This window comes from Ranitomeya imitator, chromosome 3 (genome assembly GCF_032444005.1).
Source record: "Ranitomeya imitator isolate aRanImi1 chromosome 3, aRanImi1.pri, whole genome shotgun sequence".
Taxonomy (NCBI): Eukaryota; Metazoa; Chordata; class Amphibia; order Anura; family Dendrobatidae; genus Ranitomeya; species Ranitomeya imitator.
The window spans coordinates 90,754,360-90,774,890 of record NC_091284.1 but is presented as its reverse complement, the minus strand read 5'-3'; the positions used below and the strand labels follow the sequence as shown (position 1 = coordinate 90,774,890).

The following is a 20,531-nucleotide window of genomic DNA, read 5'->3' as shown; positions in this document are numbered from 1 at the left end:
CTCTGACAGCTGCTGTGGCCTGGCTGTGTCCTCCCTACATCTGTCCTTCTGTGGTCTCTAGTGTGCAAAGTGTTCTCATTCCCTATGTGCCATCCTTCCTGCTCCACCAACGCCATGGGTCGAGTGCCAACCTTGAGCTGCAGCTTCAATAGTCACCACCAGGTGAGTCTAACCCCTTCATTGACAGGTCTCTCCCTACATGTATGTATAAGGAAAAATCTGTCACTCTTGAGAGCCTCAAGGGACCCGCCTCTTGGAATAAGTTACCTGAGCGGCATAGTCCCCAGCCAGCTTATAAATGTAAATATCAGCTAGTTTCTGATTCATGTTGCCCATGGTTCAGGCAATGTGAATCGGCTGTCAGGTTCACTTTAAGGTACACTACTGTTGAAAAGTTTAGGGTCACCCAGACAATTTTGTGTTTTCCATGAAAACTCATACTTTATTAATCAAATGAGTTGCCAAATGAATTGAAAATCTAGTCCAGACATTGACAAGGTTCGAAAAAATGATTTTTATTTGAAATAATAATTTTCTCCTTCAAACTTTGCTTTCATAAAAGAATGTACCCTTTGCAGCAATTACAGCGTTGAAGACCTTTGGCATTCTAGCAGTTAATTTGCTGAGGTAATCTGGAGAAATGTCACCCCATGCATCCAGAAGCCTCTCTCACAAGTTGGTTTGGCTTGATGAGAACTTTTTGCATACCATACGGTCAAGCTGCTCCCACAACAGCTCAATGTGGTTGAGATCAGGTGACTGAGCTGGCCACTCCATTACAGATAGAATATCAGCTTCCTGCCTGCTAAATAGTTCTTGCATAATTTGGAGATGTGCTTTGGGTCATTGTCCTGTTGCAGGATGAAATTGGCTCCAATCAGGCGCTGCCACAGGGTATGGCATGGCGTTGCACAATGGAGTGATAGCCTTCCTTATTCAAATCTCCCACTTTACCAGCACCAAAGCAACCCCAGACCATCACATTATCTCTACAATGCTTGACAGATGGTGTGAGGTACTCTTCCAGCGTCTTTTCAGTTGTTCTGCATCTCACAAAGGTTCGTCTGTGTGATCCAAACACCTCAAACTTGGATTTGTCTGACCATAACACTTTTTTTCCAATCTTCCGTTGTCCAATGTCTCTGTTCTTTTGCCCATATTATATCTTTTCCTTTTATTAGCCAATCTCAGATATGGCTTTTTCTTTGCCACTCTGCCCTGAAGGCCAGCATCCTGGAGTCGCCTCTTCACTGTAGAGGTTGCCACTGGCATTTTGTGTGTACTTTTTAATGAAGCTGCCAGTTGAGGACCTGTGAGGTGTCGATTTTTCAAACTACAGACTCTAATGTACTTGTCTTGTTGCTCAGTTGTGCAGTGGAGCCTCCCACTTCTCTTTTTACTCTGGTTAGAGCCTGTTTGTGCTCTCCTCTGAAGGGAGTAGTACACACCGTTGTAGGAAATCTTCAGTTTCTTGGCAACTTCTCACATGGAATTGCCTTCATTTCTAAGAACAAGAATAGACAGTTGAGTTTCACATGAAAGTTCTTTTTTTCTGGCCATTTTGAGAGTTTAATGGATCCAACAAATGTAATGTAATGCTCCAGATTCTCAACTAGCTCAAAGGAAGGTCAGGTTTATAGGTTCCCTAATCAGCCAAACTGTTTTCAGCTGTGCTAACATACTTGCACAAGGGTATTCTAACCATCCATTAGCCTTCTTACACAGTTAGCAAACACAAAATACCATAAGAACACTGGAGTGATGTTTTTTGGAAATGGGCCTCTATACACCTATGAAGATATTACATTACAAACCAGACGTTTGCAGCTAAAATAGTCATTTACCACATTAACAATGTATAGAGTGTATTTTTGAATCATTTAATGTTAGTTTCATTGGAAAAAAACTGTGCTTTTCTTTCAAAAATAAGGAAATTTCTAAGTGACCCTAAACTTTTGAACGATAGTGTACATTTAGATGAGGCAAGAATTGGTTAACGAGCGTACATAAAAGCACTTGTTCCAAATTATTTGCCTTTGTAAACATGCCGGCAATCACCTTACAAATGAGCAAAACATCGTCGGGTGATCAGATCCTATATGCCCATTTTGATTTACATTAATCGTCTTTGTATAGCACTGATGGAACATTTATATTGAACAGTAATTTTATTATTCTCCTATGAGTATGTACAGAGTCAAAGAAGTGTACTCATCTTCTTTGTTCAGGATTGCATCGCTCCTCTGCCTCTCGGCTTCATGGTTGCCTTGAGTTGGTGCGCTCCTGAAAATTGAATGTTTTTAGATTGTGCGCTTTCCCAGGCTACTATCAGAGGCAACTTTGCCTCTGCAGCATGGAAAAAGTTTGGTGATACTGGGGATGACCAGATCCAATAATCTGGCCAGCTTCATAGCGGTGTTTGCAAACATCTTGCATGCGCACGCTCCGTGCCACTCTGAAGTGGTCGGTAACCTAGGCTCCGAGCTATACACTGCAAAACTAAAAATCCTTCTGTTCTAGAGAATGGAGAGTATTTTTAATAGGATGTTTATGAGTCGCCCCGCCTGGGCCGTGGGGTACTCTGTACCTGGTCCTGAGTTTCACAGGGGAATGTGACGGTGGTGACCCAGTCCGTGGCCCTGGGTGCCCATTTAAGGGAAAGGTCTTTAAAGGGAATAAAGTTTGTTCGTGGCGCCACCTGTGGTATTCGGTCAGTGGGGACCGACGCTGCTTTAAGGGGTCCTCTGGGGTTATGGCAGCTAGATGGTATAACTTCCCACAGATGAAGTATATCCCCAGGGCTCCCGGCGTTTAGATGGAAGATGGTGAATTGCGCAGTAAAGAATGAGGACACAGGTTTGCAGTCTCTTTACCTTGTTTACTGAAGTCTTCAGGCAGCCACAGTCCAGGGCACCAAATCACAGGGCAGGGATCCAGCCGGCTTGGAGGCAAGTTAGGAGTCCCCTTACCCAGGTAGAAATCAAAGCCTTCCTCTAGCGCCGTGGTGTTGTAGTCCCTTACTGACTAGGGCTTCAAGTGAGGTCCTCACAGGTCTGTCCCCCATATAGGATAGGACACGACCCATATGACTGGTGACTAGAGGCGGTTTATAGGGACTCTAGCACTCCCCAACCTCTAAGGGTGTCACCGTGCCTCCTGGGTACTAAGGCGGACAGGTAACGTGGAGTTCAGCTGTCCTGCCGGTCTCTGATGTAAGTCGTGGAGGGCCTTACGATCCTCGGTGTTCCGGCTACCGGTTTCTGTGCCTCAGAAGGAAGCAACTTGCTCGGCTACACAGCTCTGTAAACCCTCTTCTGCCTCAGACTGATCCAGTCTGTTTCCTGGCAAGAACTGTTCTGAACTTTCCCTCCAAAACTACCTTATATATAGGGAGTCACCTAGTGAATAGGATCAAAAGCTCCTCTTGGTGGCCTGGCGTGTGAATGTGTTGCATGCTTGTGCTACCTGGATACAGTTATCCCTTCTTGCCTTCAAGCAGGGCCGTATTTGCCAATAGGCACTTGAGGGCACATGCCTAGGGCACCAGGATGCGGGGGGTGCTCTTGAGCAAAGTGTTTTTTTTTTATAATGTCCGGGGTCAAGTGCCCGCCCTGCCCCCCCACCCATACTCACCCTCTTCCAGCGGTGCCTGCAACTCCATCTCAGCACCGGCAGCTCATCCTGTCCTCAGCGGTCAAGTGGTACCGCTCATTAAGGTAATGAATGTGGACGCATATTCATCACCTTAATGAGCGGTACCACATGACCGCTCATACAGGAAGGAAGACGCTGCGGTGAGACAGAGATGCCGGGAAGTTCTACGCCGCGCGGTGAGAGAAAGGTGAGTATGACGGGAGGATGGAGGAGGACGGGGGAGGATGGAGGAGTCATGCATACAGAGTGGGAGGATGGGGGAGCCATGCATACAGGGTGGGAGGATGAAGAGCCATGCATACAGGGTGGGAGGATGGAGGAGCCATGCATACAGGGTGGGTGAATGGGGGAGCCATGCATACAGGGTAGGAGGATGGGGAGCCATGCATACAGGGTGGGAGGATGGAGGAGCCATGCATACAGGGTCGGTGGATGGGGGAGCCATGCACACAGGGTGGGAGGATGGGGGAGCCGAGCCATGCATACAGGATGGGGGAGCCATGCATACAGGGTGGGAGGATGGGGGAGCCGAGCCATGCATACAGGATGGGGGAGCCATGCATACAGGATGGGAGGAAGGGGGAGCCATGCATATGGGATGGGGGAACCATGCATACAGGGTGGGAGGATGGGGGAGTCAAGCCATGCATACATGATGGGGGAACCGAGCCATGCATACAGGATGGGAGGATGGGGGAACCGAGCCATGCATACAGGATGGGGGAGCCGAGCCATGCATACAAGATGGGAGTATGAGGGAGCCGAGCATGCATACAAGATGGGAGGATGGGGGAGCTGAGCCATGCATGCAAGATGGGAGGATAGGGGAGCCGAGCCATGCATACAAGATGGGTGTATGAGGGAGCCAAGTCATGCATACAAGATGGGAAGATGGGGAGCCGAGCCATGCATACAGGATGGGAGGATGGGGGACATGTATGAGGAAACAGTACTGGGGAAAGGGGGGCATGTATGTGGAAACAGTATGGGGGCATATATGAGGAAAAATATGGGGGAATGGGTGCAGACAGTATGGGGAGCGAACGGGGAATGTGTGTGGACACAGTATGAGTAGCGATGTGTACAGAGTACGGGGAGTGAGGGTGATTGGATGTGTGCAGACATAGTATGGGGAGTCAGGTGAGCAGGCAGTATAGAAAATGAGGGGGTAAATATATGAGGAGACAGTATGGTGAACAGGGGGATGTGAGAGGAGACAGTATGAGGAGGAAGGGGAATAGTGTGAGGAGACAGTATTGGGGCAGAAAAGTGAGTGGGCACAGAATAGAAACTGAGTAGTGGGGGCGTAGCCTTGAGGGACAGTGTAAGGGCACAGACAGGAGGGGACAGTATACCAAAGAGGGGGGAGTGTGATGAGAGAGTACAGTATAAATACTGGGCCCTATAGGGGGACACAGTGTAAGAGGACAGTGTGAAGAAGGGGCCCGTATGGAATGGAGAGGTCAGTGTGAAGAGCATGCACCATAAGAGGGACAATGTGGGGGGTCATATTTTGTGCAGACAATATAGTGAGGGGCAATTTTTTATTTAGGAGCATTATAATGACACTTCTATCTTTAAGGGCATCATGTGGAGATTTTATGCAAAAGAGCGGAGAAGATGGAAGTCTGCAGAGACGAGCTGTGGATGAGAAAACTCATCATGGGATCTGGACAAGATGAAGAAAAAAAGAACGGCTCCAGAGACGACGTCATCTATAAGGTACCTGAATGTAAATGTTATTTGTGATACTAACTAACTCTCGTGTTTTTATTAGGTTTTCATGAGTCTGCAGTTATTCTTTGTGACTGCAGACTTCTGAATTATCATAGTGTGCACTGCATGCTGTCAGGATTCTCTCGCTCTGGCGATTTACATTCATGCGGTCACGTGCTGACTAGACGTATGTGGCCTCCGTCAATGAAAATTAACTGAGTGAGGCCAGGCACGTCTAGTCAGAATGTGGTCAGAAGTATACAAATCACATATTTGTGTAAACATGACTGTGCATTGGCAAGGGAGAATCGTAAAAGTGTGCAGTGCATTCGTTGTGAGAATTCAGAAGCTGCGATGTCAGGATTCAGCTCTGCAGGTTCCAGCAGTCATCACATGGACACTTCACTCACATGCGACTTTCATATTTGTGGTCCTGTGACAACGAGCTTCTCTTCTGCTTCTCTCAGTTTTTCACTGAACATTGAGAGCATTAGGGAGAGGAGCTTGTGGGTACAAGACTAAGTGTGAAAATCGCATTTGTCCTTGGCGGAGGGGGGGGGGCACCAAAATGAATTCTTGCCCCTGGTGCCAGAAAACCTAGGTACACCTCTGCCGGTATGCTACTGCGAACGGCGATTACGGGGTCCGGTGGAGGGAGGTCTGTGCACAGTGCAGTACAGTCAGTGAGGCAGGGACTGAGGGTGTGCACAGAAAGAGAATGGAGACCCGGAGACTGCCTGTCCCAATGTTCGCCGTAGCCTGGAGCCCTCATTATGGCTACGTTCACATTGGCGTTCCGCCAATGTGCGTCGCTGTTGCGCCGGCGACGCAGCGGCGACGCGCCCCTATGTTTAACATAGGGGACGCGTGCGTCGTTTTGGTGGCGTTTTTCGCCACGTGCGTCGTTTCCGACGCTAGCGTCGGACGCAAGAAAACGCTACATGTAGCATTTTCTGTGCGTCCGATTTTCGTCGGAAAACGACGCACGCGTCGCAAAACGCGCGCGTTTTTGCGCGCGTTTGCGCGCGTTTTAGCGTGCGTCGCGCGTTGCGTCGCCGACGCACGGCGGCGCAACGCTAATGTGAACGTAGCCTATCATAGGAATATGGCAGTTAATAAATTGTTTTTCTAAAGCTTTATAGTGTAGTTTTAAGTCAGAGAGGGATGGTTAGGGATGAGCTAGCAAGGTGCAGGGACAGGTAGTGATGGCTACTTGCGGACTTGTGCGGCACTTGCGGTTTTGCAATTGTGGTGATACAAAAAACACTGCTAGCAGTGTTTTTTCCATTGCTGCAAGTACCGCATTTGCCGGATCGCGGCAAAACCGCAAGTGCCGCACATGTCCGCAAGTCCCATTAGGGAGTGAATGAGGCCGAACATAGTTGCCGTAAGTGATCATGTTACACGGCAGATGCGGAAAAACTCACTGCCGATAGTGTCATACTCACCAATGGGGGAGGCAGCGCTGAAAGTGCCGAGGGCAGCAGAAACTCTAAATACGGCCCTGCCTTCAATCGTAACATCACTCTCCCTGTGAGGAAAGCAATGCAACTGTGACGACCAGGACCCTGGGGCACCGCATATATGTCTAGGTTGCTTGTTTTTCCACTCACTTTGCAATTTTAACGATTATTGAACATGAAGCATAATTCACATTGTTTTGTTTGTTTACATTTTTTGTGAAACCATGATGATGAGATGAATAGTCATCCCATGAAGCATTAGACAATAATATCTCAGCATTCCCAAAGTAGCTCTTAGCTTTTCCAGATGGCTAAACCTTAACTAAACAGTGAGAAGTAAGTTGTCAGCTTACACTAACAATGCGGTATGACTCCACATACAGGGCTACTCCTAGAAATGAACCGTTTGGCCACAGCTACTTGTGTTATGTTAGTGAAGGTCCTTATTGACTGACCCATTAGCACTAACACACTAGGTACTGACCTCTTACGTCTCATTAATATTGTTTTCAATTACTCTTCTAAATTCTTATTTGTAACCTTAGTTCCACCACATGTCTGCACGACCATCTCTATCCTCACCTACTGTATCCTCACCCATCAGTTGTAGATTGTGAGCCCTCGCGGGCAGGGTCCTCTCTCCTCCTCTACCAGTCAGTGACTCGTTTTGTTCAAGATTACTGTGCTTGGTTTTTTTATTATGTATACACTTTTCAAGCGCTATGGAATAAATGGTGCTATATTAATAAATAATAATAATAGTATTTGTATTGTATTATTAGAACCAGTGTGGTCTCCATTTGTTAGCGGCATCTCGTGGTTACGTTTTTTTTCCCAGCAATATACCTCTATTAAATCTTCCACGTCTAATAGGGCATCAGCTTACCAGCAGCACATAATGCCGGTTGTAATGATCCCCATATGGGGTCCTGTGCCTTCAGCCATAACATGGGCACTAAAATACTGTACATCTGGATTAGGGTATGCTCAGCAAACCACGGCAGTTTTCAATGCTCTGTTTTGAACCAAAGCCAAAAGTGGATCCATCAGAGGAGAAACATCAAGATATGTTCATACTGAGGTTTTGGGTTGTTGTTTTTTGTTTTTTTTTGAGTAGATCCAAAATCCTCCAAAAAAAAAAAATGTTTCAAGGGTTTGTTCTCATGACTCCTCTATTCCAATATTCCAATGGCAGAGGTTTTCCTAGCTGAAGCCTGTTGCTGGCATTTTTTTCTTGAAGTGATCTTGCTGTCACTTTTTTTTTTAACTATAGAGAATGGGCGACTTCTAAATGAAGCCACCTAAAGAATGAACGTTTTACTTCTTTATGGTTTCGGAACCTTGAAGAGGTTAAAAGACATCACAAAAGATTATGTGCACATCAATGTAATTTTTATACTGCGCTTTTCTGGCGCTTTTTCTTTCAGGTTCCAAGAGGAATCCACCTGAAAAAAAGATATGTGCACATACCCCAAAAGCACTATTCCTAATCATTTCTATGGGAAATCCACTTTGCTGGTCATATGAGAAGTTTTTAGAGCATTTTTTTTTCCTGAAAACCATTTGAAAAACACCTGGTGGAAAAAATAAAGCGCATGTCACTTTTTTAAAGAGGACCCTGAAGAAAACATCTCCAAACTAGGCATTGTGAACCCCAGAAATGGCATTTCCTGAAGCAGGATCCACTTGAAAAACTCATCGTTTTTAAGGCTACTTTCACACATCAGGTTTTTGCTGTCAGGCACAGTCCGGTGAATTTTTCAAAAAACGTATCCATTTTTTTTTCTGCCGCATCCGGTTTTTTTCTCATAGAGTTGTATTAGCGCGAGATTGCACCTGATGGCCTAACTTTTCATCCGTTTTTGCCGGATCAGTCAAAAATAAGTATTTTGGCGGCTGGAGAAAACGTCCAGAGGAACGTTTTTTTCTGTCCGGCGGAAAACCGCACAGCGACTGATCCGGCTAAAAAGTATGAAACGTGAAGTGAAATGACCGAATCCGGCGATCGTATCCAGTTTTTAACACAAATCACGCATTTTCGATTCTGGAATCTCTCTCTCTCTCTCTCTCTCAAGAGGAAATCCAAAGGCTACTTTCACACTAGCGTCGGAATCTCCCCGTCGCAATGCGTCAGGCAGAGATTCCGACGCTAGCGTTTAACACACTGCACAACGGAGGCAGCGCATGCATTTCTCCGTCGCATCCGCTGCCCCATTGTGAGGTGCGGGGAGGTGGGGGCGGAGTTCCGGCATGCGCGGTCGGAAAAAGCGGTCCATCAGGAGCAAAAAACGTTACATGTAGCGTTTTTTGCTCCCGACGGTCCGCCAAAGCACGACGCATCCGTCGCACGACGGATGCGACGTGTGGCAATCCGTCGCAATGCGTCATCAATACAAGTCTATGGGGAAAAACTGCATCCTGCAAGCACTTTTGCAGGATGCGTTTTTTCTGCAAAACGACGCATTGTGACGGATTGTAGTTAACGCTACTGTGAAAGTAGCCAAACTCTATCCCCGGTTTACAGAAAAAAAAAACAAAAAAAGGATCCAGCAAAAAAAATTGATCCGTCACATCAGTTTTTCACATTTTTCACCGGATCCATTTTTTAAATATTCAACGGATCCTACCTGACAGTAAAAAACTGTTGTGTGAAAGTAGCTAAACAACTCAAAAAATTAATTGTGAACAAAGCCTAATAATTCTTTCCTTTATATTTCTGGTTTACCTTGGATCCACTTCTGGCCTTAAATCTTTCATGCTTGAGTGATTTTTCATTTTTGTGTATTCCCTTTTTGCTTCGATCCTTCAAAGAGATAACTAGCAAAGCTGTATGAGGGATTGTTTGTTGAGGAACGAGACAGTGTTTTGAAAAACGCCACTGATTTGAACATAAAATGTGCTAGAAAACAGGAAAAAAAATTCCAAGTGCGGTACAATCACAAGAAAAGGTAATTTTGACTTTTTTTTGCGAGTATGGGGGAGTTTGTTTTTACAGCAGTCAATTCCTTGACTTTTTGACTCTATAGGTCAGTACAATTACAGCGATACCAAACTTGTAAAGATTTTTAGTTTTATTTGCTTTTTCTGAGACCCATAATGTTTTTGGTTTGATACCGTTGGACCTGTGTGAAGGCCTTTTTTTTTTTTTTTGCGTGGCTAGTTGATTTTATTTTGGGGCAGATACAACATTTTGATCCTTTCTAAGTGTATATGGCGGGGACGGAAATAGTAAAATTCTGGCATTTTTATTTTTTTCTCTCGTTTTGGCTTTTAAAATACACGTTAATTAATATATTTTTTATTTATTATTTAAATTTCTTTATTTTTAATGATGATAAGGGAAATTATGAGAATTTACACATAATAGTCCACAGATTGACTGCCCTGACGGTACAACTGTGACGACTAGCCAGGGGCTGGGCTCTGTCGGAGACTAGTGATTTTGTTCTATATTCTTTAGTCGCCCAAAGAGACTAGAAAGTAAAGTAGAAAACATGTATCTTTTTTCTACTTTACTTTCTAGTCTCCTTGGGTGACTAAAGAATATAGAGAAAATCACTTGTCTCTGACCTGACGGAGCCTGGCCCCTGGCTAGTCTTCACAGTTGTACATTCAGGGCAGTCAATCTGTGGACTATTATGTCACGGTGGGGTCCGTGGAACACCATGCTCCCTGGACTGCATGCCTCTGTCATAGGCTACTTTCACACTAGCGTCGATACGGGGCCATCGCCATGCGTCGGGCCGATGTACCAAAGCAAACTGCGAAAATAATGAACAACGGGGGCAACGGATGCAGTTTTACAACGCATCCGCTGCCCCATTGTAAGGTCCGGGGAGGAGGGGGTGGTGTTCCGGCCACGCATGTGCGGTCGGAAATGGCGGACTCGACGCACAAAAAATGTTACATGTAACTTTTTTTGTGCAGACGGTGCGCCAAAACACGACGCATCCGTCGCACGACGAATGCGATGTGTGGCCATACGTCGCAATGCGTCGGCTAATGCTAGTCTATGGAGAAAAAACGCATCCTGCGGGCAACTTTGCAGGATGCGTTTTTTTCTCCAAAACGACGCATTGCGACGTCCGCCTAACGACGCTAGCATGAAAGTAGCCATAGATTGCCAGTAGCATTTAAGAGGTTAGCAGTAGTTGAAGGAGACAGATGCCGGCTGAGTAATGAAGCCCGTGTCTGCCAGACATGGTGCAGGCTCAGTTCATACATACAATTGCGGGGAAGGGTTAATGGATTTATCCTGACTTTTAAATTTGATGGGTTAAGCAGTCGATTTTTGATTGGTAGGGGTCTAATTCTTGACTTTGAACTGGGTTTAATGTAACTACATATTATTTATGGCACCACAGAACATGGTTGTTTTTAGTATACATAATAGGAAATTAGAAAAACGATGCTAAATAATTTCCAGCATGAAATACAAGAATTGCCCATTTCACACTCAATTGAAGCTATGTATAAAAAGTACTTTAGACTATATGCTTCACGCATCTTGTGACTGAATACATTGTAATGTTCTGCTCTGTAGAAATATGCAACGCAGTTTTTTTTTTTTTTTTTCCAGGATTAGCAAATCAAGGCTTCTGGTAATTGTTCGACAGCAGATATAGTTTTCGCCTAATGTCTAGAATGACTATATAGTTCCTTACGTTCTCGGCATACAAGGAGTAGACATTGAGCAGATACTGGCCAGTTTGCTCCTGTTCTGTTTTCCTCCATTGCACTTTATCTTCTGACAGGAAAATCCTGTTCTTTTATGATACTGCTAAGGGAAATATTCGCGGATTACATTGTGTTCACAGGAATATGCTTTGCTGATCCGAAACAAGTCAGTTCCTTAGTTCTAAAGACAAGCTAGCGGCTGTGTGGCTAATGAAACACTCAGGCGGCAGATTGTAAAATAAAGCAGGAGGTAGCATTCAAATAGTCCTACGTATATATGTCAGTGTCATGTGCAATAAAATCCCATGTTTACTGCTTAAACAAGTTCATTGAGACAGGAACCCTTAAAAGAACATTAAACATATGCAAAAACAACCCAGCAATCTCTCACTAATCTTCTACTTTTCTTTAATTCAATTATGATTACAACTGAGAAATATATATTAAAAAATCTTCTCAGCAGGTCACCATGTCCCCCTTTCTTTTCAATGTACTGTGTGAGGCTGAAACCTCAGCAGAAACCTCCCAATACAGTATCCTAAAACATCCCTAAGCCCAGCCCATTGCTTAATGGTGTGGTGCTTCAACTGGTCATCAGCTGAAGATGGATCTGATCAACAGGAGATTAACCCATGTGTTCTCTGCAGGATTTCTCATTTTAGAATCATGTAAAAATGCTTCAGACTGGCAAACCATAAGGGAAACAATATTTTTAGGTTTAGTGTTCCTTTAATAATTTGTACCCAGATCCTGGTTCCTGGAGGGACCCAAATGTTCTGAAAAATAGGGACACATTGTAGGATGGAGGCCATGTTACACATTTTGCATTGATGCCCAAGAGCTTTAGTTTTGCATCCTCATCACATCAGGAGTCAGAAATTTTGCTGTTCAGAACCCTGAAAAACGTGAAAAGTCGCAATAGCTGTCACCTAGCTTTCATGAAAGGCAGATCTGGCCATATATGCCACCATACGTCAGTGCTGCTATGTACAGTAACTAAGCAGGTATTCCATCCAGGACTCTAGTACATAGCAGTGGTATGCGTTGTCATCCCGAAATGTATAGAGTCAGTAAGCCAAGGTTCTGACTTCTCTATTTTTCCAAACCAGGTCAGACTCCATCTCCACATATGTGTATATGAGAATGCATTTACATTGGCCAAGTATCACAAGCGAGTGTTCCCTGGGACACTTGTTTCCAGATAATCGATCAGTACAAACAAATAAGCACTATTGTCATCCGTTGAGTGAAAAGATTTTTAAACTCGCTTAAAAAAATGATAATTCTGGGAAAGTACATTGTCCTATGGTAAAAGGTCCTGTGCTGCCGAGTGAAATGATAGATTGATCTGTGCACATAGACTATTACTTCTAGAAGTATGGTTAGTCTGTCTAAACAGGCTATTAAATGACCACTGAATGGCTTCCATGTAGGCGATCGTTGACGGCCATGGGTTGGCCAATGTAACCAAACCTGAACAAAGAAATAACGTACTAGAAATTTTAAATTATAGAGAAAGTCTTAAAGGACTCATCTGCTGAAGACAACATCTTTCCGCTTGCTTTATGGCATATGGCTATAATACCTTTTTACCTTTTGATATTTCAGCTAGAAAATTGAGTTATAGACAATACTGTCTCTGGTTTGGTGCTTAAGTTACACTGCCTTTAAAAATCGTTTCCTCTGCTTATGTACATTTTTGGCCGCAAGTATGTTTATTATGTAGTCCCACATACGGCCTAAATCTTGCATTGCATGCTTCTTCATATAAACATGGATTTGAGAACCATTGTTATCTGTGTTCAAGCTTGGACCGGCCCACAGGCGAACAGGTAAATCTCCCGGTGGGCCCCTGTGCACTAATGCTAGTTTTGTAGTACCAATACTCAATGTGAATTTAGAGACCACTGATTGACTGCAGCAGTTTCATGCTGGCCTCTTGTAAACGAAGGCCATAGGGATCACTAATTCATTTTGTACTTGAACAAGCAAGGGAGTGTTACGTGGGGTAATTTTCTTATTTTATCACATGTTGTTTTTAAATTTTTCAAAGGTTAGATACTTAATAATGGAACGCTGTCAGCATAGAATGACTGATCAAACCAAGTACAGTCGCTCAGCGCATCATTTAAGTACACCTTCCAGCCTGCTTGTCCAACCGGCTTGTCCTGATGAAGAGGTCCTGCGTGACCTTGAAATGCGTTGACTTTTACACCTGTTTAAATAAATGTTTCAATTTCACCGATTATTGATTACAGCAGCGCAAAAGTGATACCTCCGTTCTTTTCCTTTTGTACCTGTGGTCGTCCCCTCAACCGGTATCTGTGCATCAGCTGTTATATGCCTGTTACGTGGTGCCATTCAGCAACTTATCAAGGTAATACCCCTTTTTTGGATAAGACCCTATTGCTCTTTCTCTTTTCCCAGTCTTTTTTTTGTATTTTTTCCCTCGATCTCCACAACCTCCTCCTCCTTTGACAGTTCTGGCTTCATAGAGCAGAGAAGGGCAGATATAGAGGGAATACAAGTAGGTGGGAAGGTGTACTTAAATGTTTGGCCCTGCCATGGAGCACCGAGCGCCTGTACTTGGTTTGTACAGTCATTCGGCGCTGACAAACTCCTTTTAAATGTTATTATTTTTATTATTAAATCCAGGATATTTTGAGGTGTAATTTACCTTTACACATAAAGGAAGGTAGTGGGCTACATCACAGAATGTAATATTGTCCTCGCGTTTAATCATTTCATTTCTTTACAATTGTTATGTCACTAAGCAGCCACAAGTTCCTAGAAAGGGACAGTGTATAATTGTGCATATACTACATGTACATAATTGGTAGTGGAAGACAAAAGGAAAATCTGTTAAAGTGCTCAGAACAGTTATATATAGAAATGCACTGGAAATTGAGAGCCCAAGTTAGAAAATGGAATGTCCCTAAATTTGTAAGAAGTAAAAACTATATTAAAAAGAAAATAAAAACATCTGCTATGTACATCTAAGGAGCAGGCCTTTCGTTTTATGTCTCGCATGGGACTGTTCTATCACAGCCTTAGTTCTGTTTTCAGAAAAAAAGCCCCACAAGAAAGTGGACTTCACTGACCATTGCACCATTGCCTTTAATAAAATATTGATGTTAATGTTACTTTTATAGAATCTCCGGTTTACAGCAGAGGTAAAAATGTATCTTCTGCTCAGATTTTTGATCTTAAAAGGAAGTCTTTCAGCACATAATGACTGATAAAACCAAGGCACACTTGGCATAGCCGAGCAGTTCTGTACTTGTTTTCCAACTGCTGCCATCTATGGCTAATGTCAGTGCTGTCAATCAAAGGAGAGGAGGGCGGAGATAGGTAGAAATCAAGTTGATGGGAAAATGCACTGAACTTTTTGGCCATCCCAAGGGGGATCCGACCACTTGTGCTTGGATTGAAGAGTCGTTTTCTGCTGACAGACTCCCTTTAAAAGTACTGGTGTAAAAGTGGGCAAGCATAGCTAGTTTATACAAAAGACCACCACCAATGGTGATCCTATTTTATCTAAGCACACAACTCTCTTTTTTTAGAAGTGAAGAGTAGTCACCGGTGGTCTCCATATCCACCTTTCCTGTATGTGGCTGCATTAGAACATCAGGTGGGGTGTGGATCCAGGAGAGATGGGCTCCCACCAGATATTTTATGTGTAGGTAAAAGCAATGTGGTTAATTTGTAATAACGGAGCGATATCTTTATTATCACCTGGCCAGTAGCTATATCGAGTTTATACCAGTCTTACAACGTTGGGTAGCATCATTGAGATTAACTCAATTTAATTAATTTCCTTTATGGGTTGTCTAAACTTTTTAATCTTTAATAAAACTTGATGTTCCAATAACAGCTTGCTATGGGATTGCTGTGACGTGTGATTTTCCAAAAATATTATATCGTCGTCTGATAAGTGTATCACTATATCGTTGTCCTCTACTCTGTAGTATATTCGCTGCTGGCATGATATTGACTTCTCGATTCATAACAATATAGTAAATGGGAACATATCGACGATTTTAATCTGAGTCATGGATCGAGTCTATGGGTCTGTGTAAACTCTTACAGCACACCGATGGTACCCTAGTTACATCTTCGTGCTTTTCGTTTTCCACTTACAGTTTTGTAGGTGAAGGTATTATTGGATATGAGAAAAATTTATGAAACCCTAATGGTAAAAACCGACATACTGACCAAACACTAAGGAAAATCTGATTCATCACGCTGATGACAATCCGTCCATTTTTCACATGCTGTAAAATAAAGAGATGTGTAAAACTGTTGTAATGGTGTTCTAACTTGTTTTTGGGGCTTAGAATAACTGCCTTAGGCCACGGTCACACTACCATTATTTGGTCAGTATTTTACATCCGTATTTGTAAGCCAAAACCAACAGTAGGTGAAAAATGGTGACATGTCTATTACACTTTTCCACTGATTAGTCCTCACCTGTTTTTGGCTTACAAACACTGAGGTAAAAAATTCACAAAATACTAATAGTGTGACCGTAGGCTTAGACACTGGTACTATGATCATACAAAATACAATAGTTTTCCACTTAGGTCACCTATATTCAGGTGTGATTATGTCAATATGATACTTTACCATAGCTCCCAACTGTCCCTCATTCTGCGGGACTGTCCCGGTTATGAGCCTTTGCCTCGCACTCCCCCACGGGACGCTCTGCTTCCCGCAGACAGCAGGAGACGCAGCTGACACGCCCCCTTGTGTTAAGCCACGCCTTTTCCCCTTCCGTATGCAGTGCAGTACATCTCAGAGACAGAGAAGGAGAGAGAGGGGGCATTTGAGGTACGTAACTGTAGTTAGTAACAGCCAGGTACGGACTTGGACTGAAATTCAGCCCTGGCATTTGCAATCACGCAGGCCTATGTTGCCCCTGTTTCCAAGCACCAGATGGGATATATTACTAATATTACCCTGGATGGAGGAAAGCAAGACTTACTACAAGACCAATATTTTTAATGATACCTGTGGCCTGCTGGAGTAAGTCAACAACTTTGTGCTCCATCACAACTGTTAATAGTATGCGTGTCTTCAGAACACCGATTCTGTTAACAATGTAGCAGACAAAGCAGCCCATAACCAGGCAGGCCCTTCTGGCATTTGCCAGAATTGCCAGATGGCCAGTCCGTCCCTGGTAACAGCTTACCTGCCGAACGGGTGCCAGTGTAAGCAGCAGTGGAGCTAATGCCTGGGGAATCCTTTGTGGAATGAGTGGGGCTGAGCAGGGTGGGATGGAGACTCGTCAGAGGCTTCCTCCTCTGTAACTGGCCTCGGCTGCCCAGTGCTGTGATTGCAGGGGAACTATCAGGGCCGGACTGGGACTAAAATTCAGCCCTGGCATTTGAAGTTACACAGGCCCACTTGTCACATGGTGACTGTATAATATCTTTGTACACTTGGAGGCAGGGCTGTTTTAGGCAAAGTGGGGCCCTACGCCTAGGCAAAGTTTAAAATGGGGCCCCAAATGCTAACATATTGCACGTCACACAAAAGCATTTCAGTTGTATTTACAAGTGCTGAGTTCAGGCCGCTAAATGAGTTTGATCGACAATACTGAAGTTGTTCAGCACTTGTTTCCCGGCCTCTTTCCACCAGCTGAGGAATAATGATCGGACTGAACGATCACTGATAGATCACTAACAGATCACCATGCAGTATCATGTTATCAGCAGCACATCTACAGTTTACACTGGTGATGTGCTGCTGAGAACAATGATTTTTGTTCCAGCAAAAACAATCTGAATATGCAGCATTTTAATTGTTTAGCAAAATACACCCCATACTCCTCCATATATTATAATGTGCACCACAGTCCTCCATATGGTATAAAACACTCCCTATAGTCCTCTATATATTAAAATACACTGCTCAGTCCTCCATATAGCATAATACACTCCTCATAGTGCTCCATATAGTATAATGCACCACCATAGTCATCCATATAGTACAATTCACTTCCCATAGTATAATGCACCCCATAGTTCTTCATATAGTATAACGTATTCCCCATAGTCCTCGATACAGTATAATGCAGCCCACATATAGTATAATGCAGCCATCACCCTACAGAATATAATGCAGCCACCCCAGAGTATATTGCAGCCACCCCATAGAATATAATACAGCCCACCTCCTCATAATATTATTATTATTATTTATTTATATAGCATCATTATTTCCATGGTGCTGTACATGAGAAAGGGTTACATACAGGGTTATAGATATCGTTTACAGTAAACAGGTTTACAGTGATAGACTGGTACAGGGGGGAGAGGACCCTGTCCTTGTGGACTTACATTCTATGGGATAGTGGGGAAGAGACAGAAGGTAGGGTATATGTAGCCCCCATAGAATATAATGCAGCCCCCCATAGTATATAACACAGCCTCCCCCATAGGATATAATACACCCACAATAGTATATAACACAGCCACAAAGTATATACGGCCTCCCTCATAGAATATAATATACCCCCATAGTATATAGCACAACCCGCACAGCAGATAACACTGCCCACATAACAGTATACAGCACAGCCCATGTAGCAGTATCCAGCACAGCCCACATAGTATACAGCACAGCCCACACAGTAGTATACAGCACTGCCCACACAGTAGTATACAGCATTGCCCACACAGTAGTATACAGCACTGCCCACACAGTATACAGCACTGCCCACACAGTAGTATACAGCACTGCCCACACAGTAGTATACAGCACTGCCCACACAGTAGTATACAGCACTGCCCACACAGTAGTATACAGCACTGCCCACACAGTAGTATACAGCACTGCCCACACAGTAGTATACAGGACTGCCCACACAGTAGTATACAGCACAGCCCACACAGTAGTATATAGCACATCCCACACAGTAGTACAATAATGCAGCGCCCCATAGTATATAACACAGCCTCACCTATAGAATATAATACACCCACAATAGTATATAACACAGCCACAAAGTATATAACACAGCCACAAAGTATATACGGCCTCCCTCATAGAATATAATATACCCCCATAGTATATAGCACAACCCGCATAGCAGATAACACTGCCCACATAACAGTATACAGCACAGCCCATGTAGCAGTATCCAGCACAGCCCACACAGTAGTATACAGCACAGCCCACACAGTAGTATACAGCACTGCCCACACAGTAGTATACAGCACTGCCCACACAGTAGTATACAGCAATGCCCACACAGTAGTATACAGCACTGCCCACACAGTAGTATACAGCACTGCCCACACAGTAGTATACAGCACTGCCCACACAGTAGTATACAGCACTGCCCACACAGTAGTATACAGCACTGCCCACACAGTAGTATATAGCACATCCCACACAGTAGTATACAGCACAGCCCACACAGTAGTATACAGCACAGCCCACATAGTAATATACAGCAGAGCCCACATAGTAATATACAGCAGAGCCCACACAGTAGTATACAGCACAGCCAACACAGTAGTATACAGCACAGCCAACACAGTAGTATACAGCACTGCCCACACAGTAGTATACAGCACTGCCCACACAGTAGTATACAGCACTGCCCACACAGTAGTATACAGCACTGCCCACACAGTAGTATACAGCACTGCCCACACAGTAGTATACAGCACAGCCCACACAGTAGTATACAGCACAGCCCACACAGTAGTATATAGCACATCCCACACAGTAGTATACAGCACAGCCCACACAGTAGTATACAGCACAGCCCACATAGTAGTATACAGCAGAGCCCACATAGTAAGATACAGCATAGCCCACACAGTAGTACACAGCACAGCCCACATAGTATACAGCAGAGCCCACATCCCTCCTCCCCCCCCTAGAATGGCCCCACAGTCCAGTAAAAAAAACCACACACCTCACCTCGTGCCCACGTTGCTCCCTGCTCCTGTCTCAGTGGCTGCCGCTGCTCTGCCTGGGACACAGTGAGTGCGTGCGCACCCGCAGTGTCAGAGGCAGAGCGGGGAATGATGGGAGAGGGAGCATCAGCAGACGCTCTCTCCTCCATCATTGCATTCAACTGTACCGGCGTCATAGATGCCGATATAGTTGAATGCGGCGGTGGCGGCGCTGGGAGGAGGGTGAGTCGGCGTGCAGCGGCCCACTACTGGCACCAGCCCTTCTGGCATTTGCCAGAACTGCCCAATGGCCAGTCCGGCCCTGGGGACTATCATCAGTAGTCGATGTCACAGTCCAGTGAATGCTGGAGGAGGAGGAGCAGCAGCAGCTGCAGCTCCCTGGTAGAGGGCTAATTAATGTGGCATGGTATTTTTCCCCACTGGCAGCCTCACCAATAATTCAAATGCAATTGAGTCTCATTGGGTGCTGCAGCCTTGTAAAGCCTGACATTAAGCTAAGCCTGACACTGTCTGCTGGTTGTCCTGGCGCTGGAGGAGGGTAAGCGTATGTGTGAGGTCAGGAGGTGTTTACAGTGTGGATGTAGCAGAGCCGTGTGTGTATGAGGTGTATGGATCGGAGCAGCGTGTGAAAGGTGTATGAAGTGGAATCGTGTAAGAGGTGTACGGAGCCGTGTGTATGAGGTGTGCGGAGCGGAGCACAGCCAAGTGTGTACGAGGTCTACAGATCGGAGCAGCGTGTAAAAGGTGTATGGAGCGGAGTCATATGTGTACGAGGTGTACGGAGCAGAGCCACGTGTGTACGGAGCAGAGCCGTGTGTACAAGGTATATGGAGCGGAGCAGAGTGTGCAATGTGTATGGAGCGGAGTCGTATGTGTGTGTGTGTGTGTGTGTGTACGAGGTGTACGGAGTGGAGCCGTGTATGTACGAGGTGTATGGAGAGGAGCCATGTGTGTATGAGGTGTATGGAGTGAAGCCGTGTGTACGAGCATACAAAGCATCATGTGAGCCCATTTTACTGTATGGACTATCGGTTGGGGCCAGTATACTGTACGCAGCATCATGTGGGGCCATTATACAGTATGGAGCATC

The 20,531-nt window shown here is 44.7% G+C and overlaps 1 protein-coding gene across 1 annotated transcript in view; it reads left to right on the top strand.

The window, feature by feature from the left end:
• ADORA2B (adenosine A2b receptor) overlaps positions 1-20,531 on the top strand; it is a 93,870-nt gene that overhangs the window by 54,261 nt on the left and 19,078 nt on the right. The gene's annotated exons all lie outside the window — the stretch shown is intronic.